Genomic DNA, 10,016 nt, shown 5'->3' with positions numbered 1-10,016 from the left:
CGCAGACTTGCTGTTTGACCTTGGGCAAGTCACTTAGTCTCCCTGTGCCTGCATTTTCCATCTGTAAATGAGGATAATAGCACTTTCCTACCTCACAGGCATGTTGAGAGAATAAATACATTGAAGATTGTGAGGTATGCAGATACTATGGTGATGTGGGGCCATATAAATACATAAGGTAGATTGAGAACCATGATGTCTGTGCTCATGTTCTGGCTTACTGACAATTGTCAATGTATAAAAGTGGCCTCTTCACATTGGACAACATTTTAATTGCCTCACAGGATTTCACTGTTGAGAGGATTTCCCCAAGAAGAAATGTCAGGCTTTTCTTCATTCAGTCACTAGATCACTTTGTCCTCAGAAGACATTCCCTGGGTGGCCCTTTGTTTGCTGCCATTGCTGTTGCCTGGTCTCTGAGAGCTCATGGCACAGGCTGGTTCTAATGTGTGTCTTACTGTTGTGTTGTGCCCAGTTGTTTCTTGTGCTATGTGTATGGGGTGTGTAAGAGTTTTGTTCCTTCCATGCAATTTTGCTTTTCTTGTCCACATCTGCTTTGCCATATTGCTTTGTTTGCTTTTTTTTTGTTTGCAATTTGCTTTGTTTTCTTTCATGCCACCAGTATTGTGTTTTCTCCTAGGTCCCTGACCTCATTTGCTCATGGAAGTGAGGGAATATATTTGTTCAGGCAATTGTGCACACTGCCATTGCCAGTTTCCTGGGTCTGCTTGCCATTGCTGAGGCTACATCTTAGGGACACCTCCCATATCATGGTGTTGGCTGTCCTCAGTGAAGGCAACAACTCCCATGGCAATGTGTTTTGTTTGTCAGCACTTGCAGATACACTGATAGTACTGAGGAGAGCTGGATTTGTGTGTGTTTCAAGGCCACTTTGTGGCTGGCGGACTGAATCTTAGATGAAGGGTGAGGGAGGATATCTACCTTCACTTGCATTACTTGCTTAATTACTCTTGCATCTATATACACAATCTGCTTTTTCCCATATTCCTATTTTGGCTTTATGCTCCCCATTTACAGCCCTCTCTGGACTAACTGCCTTTCTACTCTATTTACATCACAGCAGGACACTTCATCATTTCAGGCTACATATTTTCACAGTTACAACATTTATGTGTGATTCAAACTCACCCAAGTATTCAAAGCAACTTTTACCCCAGCATAGGATTGGGCCCTAAGCATAGCAATACAACAGATTCAATAAACAATGGTGGTTCATTATTTCAGTAGTTCTCTAATGGGAATACCGCCTCAGTTAATACAATTGAAAAAAATATATTTGATGTGTTTATTAGGGATCAAAAACATGCAGTGCATACATAATCTTTTTCAGCTTTTTTTGCATCATTGGGGAAGGAAAGCTCAGTGGTTTGAGCATTGGCCTGCTAAACCCAGGGTTGTGAGTTCAATCCTTGAGGGGCCCATTTAGGGATCTGGGGCAAAAATCTGTTAGGGACAGTACTTGGTCCTGCTAGTGAAGGCAGCGGACTGGACACAATGATCTTTCAAGGCCCCTTTCAGTTCTATGAGCTAGGTACATCTCCATATATTTATATATATATATTTTTAACTGCTCATCTTGCTTTCAGGCACCTTCAGGTAACTTGACTGCCTTAATTACCATATTTACAGTAGAAACTTGATGCTTGACCAATTGCACCCTCACTTTTCAAATAAATACAAATGTATTTGTAATGGATTTCCCCTGGAGACACTTGAAAAACTACAGTGAATAATGATTCTTACTCTTTCATTAAGTTATTACTTTTTTGGTTGCCTGCAAACTTTTTCTCATTCAAAACTATCACGTTTTAAACAAATTATCCTCTGCCTTCTGCCTCCATGTGCGCACAAAGCTTTCTGTGTTCCATTGTTTCTTTTAAATTAAAATGGTTTTAGACCTTTATTACTGGATAGCACTTTTATTATTTGAAAGCAATGACCCTAAATTTGCCTTCCAGAATTTAGCAGGACACTTTAACACAGGACATCTCTGAAACTGATGATCAGCTGAATGAAATACTGTCAAATGAAATGAATGAAAGATTGTTGAATGAAATAAAGACACTACTTGCATCACTGGAGTTCATCCCTTCTTGAAACTACAGGAAAAGCTCCACCGGTGCAAGTGGCAGGTTTGCCTGTCCACACTAGTAGTTATGCTCATACAGCTACACTGATAGTTGTAATTGGGGGAAAAAAATCCCCAGTCTAGGCAAAGCCTAATTAAATTTATGCAAATGTATGCATATTATAAATCTACTGGGTTTTTGCCTGAGGATGTTGGCAGGTACAAGATAGGAGTCAAAGACGGAGGTGGGGGAGGGAGGGCATGGTGGAATTAAGGGGGGAACTAGAGAAAGTAAAGGGATGTGTGGAATTTGAGGGGGAATGGTTGAAGCCAGGAGAGGGAGAAGGATAGGGTGAGCTCTATGGAAGAAAATGGAAGTCAACGGAGGCAGGGAGAGAAACCCAAAGATGAGAATAAGGGGAACTAGAGGAATGAAGGTAGCTGAAAGGCAAAACATGAGGCAGCGGGAAACTGGGTGGGAGCAGAGGGAATTGATGGATTTTGAGAGGAGGTGGCTGAGTTCAGAGGGGTGGAATTGATGGGGAAGGATGAGGGATATGCAATGTTGTTGGGACCCTCATAAGGATAGCAAGGATAGGGGTATCTGTAGCGTCATTTGTCCCCACCAACTTCAGGGGCAAAATTAATGGGGGCTAAGTCAGAATCTGCCAGGATAGGGTGTGATTGTCTTGATGGAAGTGTGTGTCTGAGGTATTAAAAAGCAATGAAGAGTAGAGCAGTGTGAATAACCAATTTTTGGTTTGTTGGCTGAATTGAAAAAATTGGGAAAAAAATTATTTTAGGTTGACCGAAAACAAAAACAATTTTTGACTTTGTTTGCCAAACCAAAAAAGTTGATTTTTTTTTGTTTTGAGTTGAATGAAATATCACATTGGACCTGAAAATAAACATTTCATTTTGTTTTAGTTTTTTTTACCTTTTTTAAAAAAAATTGAAGTTAAATTCAAAAATAAAAGCCATTTCAAATAAAAAAATCAAACCATTTCATTTTGACTTTCTGGGTTGTTCCCTCCCCTTCCCCCCAACAACTGGACAAAATTGACAAAAATTTGTTAATTTTTTTGCTGAAAAAAGAAGTTTCATCCTAAAACGTTTGCCCCTGTCTAGTGAGTGGTCTGTGTGACCTTGCAGGCTGCAGATTGAAACAAACTAAAACGCACCATGCCAAATTGCGCTCTCAGTTACACTAGTACAACTCCCATTGACTTAAATGGGGGTTGCACTGGTGTAATGGAGGGTGTAACTGGCCCTGCTATCAACAACAAAGAGTCTATCTTGAACTTTTTCTAATTCCAGCAGATTACTTTTTGAAATATTACACCATAAATTCTAAAGAGGTCTATAGAATCAGAGAAAAAAATGGTATTTCATATCAATAGCCAGATGCTTCCTAATTATTCTAAACATTCCCAGTTCTTTAAAATCTTTGCAACACACTTATCAATGTGAAGGTTTAACTTTTTCTCCTGTATTTTCAATTTTATTCCTAGAAAGATAGGTCCATTTAGATTAAAATTTCTGTCATAGTTATACAGCACCTTTTACAGCTCCAATTCAGCAAAATGAGGACTTAAGTCAGAATGAAAATTTAAGCAGATACCAAACTGCTGCGGTGAATCAGAGCCTATACGAGGATCTCAAAATGTTTGACAAACATAAACGTTCACAACACTTCACTGCATCAGCAACTGCATTCTTTAAGTATGAAAAATTAAGTACAAAAAATTAAAAGCTAACCATTCAAGGTATACTCCATTTGCAAAGCTTTAAAAGTGCTCTCTAAAATTGTTTTAATTTTAATTGTCTACCACTTTGCTATATGAAGCCAAACATCAGCAGATATACAAATATTTAGATTAATTCAGCTTGATCTTTAATATAATTAAATAAAATAAATTCTGAAATACATCATTACAATTATTTGCCTTTTTAATGCTGTTGGACAATATAATGTCTGTTTAGGATTACAATACAGCTATCAGTACGGTCACTTTCCTGTCAAATGGGACTATTACTAAAATGAAAACTTCTTAAATTTGTGAAGACAGCTAGCATGATCCTAGTAATGAAATACTTGGCACATGTCACAGCTCAGACCAAGCAATGAATGTTTCTATTTGTAATTGCTCCAAATCATTAAAACTACCAACGATCCAATCTTGAGAGGTGCCAAGTACCTATAGCCGCACCATCAACTCCCTCTGAGCTTGGAGTGGAGGGTTCTGAGTACCTGGCAGGATCAGGTCCATAACAGCCAACAAAAGCTGAAATCATATTTTAAAAGAAGAATGAAAAGAACATCTAGATCTTAAGAATCAAATGTTCTTGATTATTTGCACAGAGGCTATTCATCCATTTTAAAAAATGCACTCAGATTTTTCTTATCCATAATATTCCTCTATAATCTTTTTATCACTTCGCCACACGAACACTAAGCTTACAAAACTTAAAATGATAATGATTTATTATTTGTATTATCGTAGCACCTAGGAGCCCCCATCATGGATAGATTGATCCCTATCACAGATAGATCATGGATGGAAAGATCACCATTAATTTTATTAATTAATATATACATATGGATTTCAACACAAGCAATTAATAAAATTCCAAGGGTGGGATGTTTTTAAGGAAGTGAAAATAAAAATATTTGTCTAGCATGCAAAATCAATATCTGCCAAGCAGAATGCTGAATGCTCAGTATCTAGTTGATCTGAGGTTTTTGTTGCACCTTTTATTGTAAATACATTAAGAAAACCAATGCAATTCTTTGACAAAAAACAACTCCCCCCCCCCCCCCATCATTATTTCAGTGATGCAAGTGAAAAAGCAAGGTTCCATTAAATAGAGACTAATAATCTGACCCCAGGCCTCCTTCCAGATCCCTTTTTCTTTTTGAAAAGCCAGGTGCTCTGACCATATTTTACCTTTTCTGCAGCCCTCAGTCCCAGCTAGATTAATTGGTGATCCTGGCTCACCCGAGACTATATGTTGAGTATTTCCTTCTCTGCTGACCATGTCATCTGGTGTGTTTGTGTAGCCCTGCTGTGGCTTGGTCAGATGCTGCATAAACAAACTTTCTTTTTCTCGTTCTCTTTCCCTGTTCTCATTTCCCCCTCATCTTTGAATGGAACCTCTAACTTTATTAGAACTCTATAGTGGAACTGTACATACCGCAGTACAGCTTGTTATTGGATTATAAAGCTGCCATATGACAAATGTCCTTTTAAAATAAACATATTTCCTTTACATTTTCCACCCTGGTCCCCAAGAAAACCAGCAGACAGCCTATTATTCCAAGGTAATTTTCTAATTCATTGACATCATCTATTAAGGAATTTAAATCAATTGGTATAGTAAGTACAGAGACAGTAAAGTAGAAGAAACTAGCCATATTTTTAAAACAAAAGAAAACCTTGGACTGGAAAACAGTTGGTGGCTTGTTGCCATTTTTAAAGGGAAGAATATGCTTCAGGACAGATTGGATAGATACTGTATGTTAGGAGGAAGTACGCATATAAAGGATTTTCCATAGTTATAAACTAAGCATAGAAAGCAAAGTTATTCAACCCTACAGCAGTGCAACTTCAGCTGCTTGAGGAAACTCTAAACCACCGACGCTGGTCATGCAAGTTGCCTAGTCATGTTCTTTCTTTTTAAATGATTAAAAAATACCAAAGAAGGAGAGATTGTCAGGTTATTTAGAGTAAAGTCATTATCTTAGCAATTTTTCCCTCCACCTCAGGCTCCTTCCTGTCTCTGAGCAGGGTTAGTAATGTTTTTAAATTTAAGAAACTGATTGTGACAGATGGCTCCTACATACTGCAAACTGCTCTCTGTGTGTAGCCTTAGAAGGAAACCAGTGTATAGAAAGGGTAAATTTAGCACTGTGGGAAGGGCATTATTTTGGTAGAAATGGTTTTATTCTGGAAAGTTGTTGTTTCTTTGGGTGTCAGCTGATTTTTTTAAAATCAAATCTTTTGTTTCTTCAGTGAATATAAAGATGATGAGAGGGGCTAGCTTCATGACGCTCGAGAGGAAGCCCTCCATCTATAGTACAGGTACAGCCTGAACAGCAGAGGCAAGATTCACCACTCTGACCCACCATTTGTTTGAGATTCTCTCTTGCACTATGGGAGTAAGAGGAAGATCACTAATGTTGCCTAGAAACTACAGTCCTTTGTCTGATAGATCCCACGGCAACTGATACCCTGGTGTGAGAGATGCCATGGTGATTTACTTACACTGCAGGTTTTTTGGCTATGATTCAAGTTTCACAAAGCAATTTACTGAAATTACTTGCCTGGGCTGCCCCCAACTCTTTAAACTTGTTTTCTCTTGTCCCTAAGAATCTTGTTTTTTATAGGACAATCTCATCTACGTCTGCTGAATTCCTAGTATCCCATTTGTGTTTCAGAGAGCTGATGGTTATCCAGCTTCAGAGCCACCTCCTGGGTAATGATTGATTAGTATAACACATTTTTTCAGTTTGTCCTTAGATCCTACTCACAGCTTTGGTGCACCCTCATTCTGGGTTTGGTGTGAATATGGGTCAGAATTTTGCCTCTTTGCTTCTCCTTTTAGTTCTCTCAGCATTATTTGATGCTATAGACAGAGATTAAGATCTCATGCCACTTCTCTGAGCTTCAACAGAATTAAGCTGTCTTGATGGCGTATGACAACCCTGACTTGCTGATTATGTTACTCCTATACTTAGTGATCTCCACTGGCTTCCAGGGGAGAAATGAAGATTTTAAGATCCTGGTCCTGAACATGCACCATTAAAATTGATGGGAGCGCTGTTATTGACTTCAATGTGCACAGGATCAGGCCCCTCTTTTTGAACGATTCAACACTGCATGCTGTATTGCATCTGGAAAACAAACTCAGTCCCTCAACCGTGCATTGGACTATTTGGTCCACTTGTATGAAACAAGAGCCTAGTTCAAAGAACATTGGAGTCAAGAAAGTCTATCCATTGACTCCAGTGGTCTTTGGATGGGCCTCAAGTGAGTCTCTGTATCTTCACACTGTATTTGGATCTCTATATTTAATTTGTTTACTGTGCTTCTGTTTACAGAATACTGTTCCTCTCATCATTCACTGTTCTTAGCTGTTGTCTAAGCTTATGGCTCGTTGTGCGATTTGGTTGTCTTTCTTTATAATCATCTTATTTATTCTCTTATTGAGTGTTATTCACAGATTCTAAGGCCAGAATGGACCATTCTGAAGTGGGATAATCTAGTCTGAGCTCCTGCATAAACATAGGCCATAGAACTTCCCCCAAATAATTCCTGTTTAAATGAGAGCATATATTTCAGAAAATCATCTAATCTTTATTTTAAAATGGTCTCCCACAACCCTTAGCCAATTGTTCCACATACATTGATGTGAAAGTAATGGTTATATATCACTGGCTAGAGCCAGAAAGTAGATAATGTTTTCACCTCTCTTAGCTACTAAAAGCATGTTCTATGCAATCTTCTTCACACAGCTTTGCTTATACTTCTCGATTCAGACCTACCAAGCACAATCTTTGTTATTTTAGTGTAAAGTAGAAACTAGAGCACCTAATGCTTACAGCAGAATCTTTGCTAGTCTTGAAGATTAATGTCTATTCCCATTTATTGATGGTATATTTTTAAGCTACATGGCACATGTATTTTCTAACTAGAAAGATTAAATGAGAAAGTATGTACAGAAAACTATAATAAAACCTTAATTTTTTTCTTCATTGGAAGAACACAGGCTAAACAGGTTTGTTTTACTGCTCAGCATCTGATTCAGATTCTTACCACCCTTGGAGGATAACTTTTTAAACTAAAATGTTGTCTTAAAAATAACCCCACTGACTTCATACTGACAGAAACATCCTCTTAAATGAACCAGGCTTCTTTGGGAAGGAAAGATCAGAAGTGTTTTTGAAAAGGCTTCCTGGAAGAAGCTAATCAGTATAAAAGGGGGAAGTGGTCAGCAGCAACTGTGTAAAGTTTTGAGGAAAAACTGAAATAATTCAGGCAAGTAATGAATGAGGTATTTTATGGAAACAGGAAAGCACAATATTTTTCTCAGTTGACTTTGAAATATCTTGGGATCAATATTTTACTTTTTGCCTGGGTGATTTAAAGAGAAAATGGGTATAAACTATAATTTAAAAAAATGTTCTTTGTATAGTTAACTTTACTGATCTTATTCAGAATAAGTGCATCTGTGTTATGTATCCCTTTGTTCCCTCTGTGTATGTGTAATCCTATAGCTTTTGGTGTGCCTTTCTCTGTGAACTTTTAAAAATGGTTAGCCATAGCTACTAAAGCAACTGCAATTTTATTAACCATGCAGGCATCTCTGTCATCACAATCCATTCCTATGCTTGAGTTATGGCTATAGGAGGTCCCCCTTTGATCTCTGCTTGGGGAGCAAAGAGAAGGCAGGAGGGCAAAGAGAAAAAGAAACATTAAGAGGAGAATAATTTAAAAAAGTAGAGTAGAAAGAGTAGAGTGAGAGCTGCCAAGAAAAAGAGAGAGTGAGTGACAGGAAGAAATGAAAGGTGCTGGGATTATAAATAGCATGTGATTATTTTGGTCAAATTTTTTTAGAAAAGTGCAGTGAAATAGGACCCTGTGTTCTGTTCCTGCCACTGACCTACTGAGTGACCTTGGGCAAGTCACTTAATCTTTCTGGTTATGTCTACACAGCAAGTTTCTGAGCCTGGGTTGACAGACTTGGGCTCGCGGGACTCACTCTACAATGCTAAAAAATAGCTGTGTAGAAGTTGCAGCTTGGGCTGGGGCTTGGGCTCTGAAGCCTAAGGAAGGGGCTTGGCTTCAGAGCCTGAGCTCCAGCCTGAGCCACAACATCTACACAGCTGTTTTTAGTGCAGTAGCACGAGCCCCACAAACCTGAGTCTGTTGACCCAGGCTTGGAGACTCACTGCTGCGGATTGTGTAGATGTACCCTCTGTTACTCTAATTCCCCTCCCACTCTGTCTTGTCTTTGGGACAGAGATTGTCTCTCACTATGTGTACCTGCAATACCTAACACACTGTGGCTCTGATCTCTAGGCCTCTAGGGACTACCGTAATACAAATAATAATAATAATAATAATAATAGTAATATTGATTGTCCTAATGTCCTGGAAATATTAAAAAAAAAACCTCTGGGCATTTTTAGGATGTTTGTAGGATACTAAAGACACTTCTGTTTTTATTCCATTTTCAGTACAAATAACATGAATAGTGCAAGTGCTTAATAAGGTATTATCAAAAGCCAATTGTTGTAAATTGAAAGATTTTCCTTTGACTTTGGAGCAATTTAAAAATTGCTCCTTTGGAGCTAATCTTTCTATTCCAAACCCAAGAATCTGCATATCTAAGAAAAAATTCTTTGTTTACCCTGCTGGAGAGGATAAATTTCATAAATCCTTGTGCCACAAATTCTCTCACAAATTGTCAATAGTCTTATTCTTTTATCAGTGTTGTTTCTAAGGTCTCCTTGAATAGGTCCCAGGATTTAACTTTGCTGGTTTGAATGAGGTGTAATTTTTACAATCCCATCCCATCCTTTTCGTGCAGTAATTGAAAAATACCCAGGGTCATATTTTTAATGAAACACCATAATCATGGAATTCTAGATTCCATTATGCACTTAAGGGGACGTTTCTCCATCACACCCCCACACTGACAGGCAATGTGTTTATTCTAGCTTCATAAACTAGAATAGGCAGCTCAAGAGAGAGGTGGAAAACGGCAACAGTTTGTCATAGATAATACAATTTATCTGGTATATTGTCTTCAATACTAGATTATTAGCAAACATTGTACAACTGATATCAAACTCAAGGAAACTCTGTAGGTTAAAACATAGCAGGGGTTTCCAATCTTACGTTAACATACTGAAAACATCTGA

This window comes from Chrysemys picta, chromosome 3 (genome assembly GCF_011386835.1).
Source record: "Chrysemys picta bellii isolate R12L10 chromosome 3, ASM1138683v2, whole genome shotgun sequence".
In the NCBI taxonomy this organism is placed as follows: Eukaryota; Metazoa; Chordata; order Testudines; family Emydidae; genus Chrysemys; species Chrysemys picta.
Note: the sequence above shows the minus strand (reverse complement) of the source record.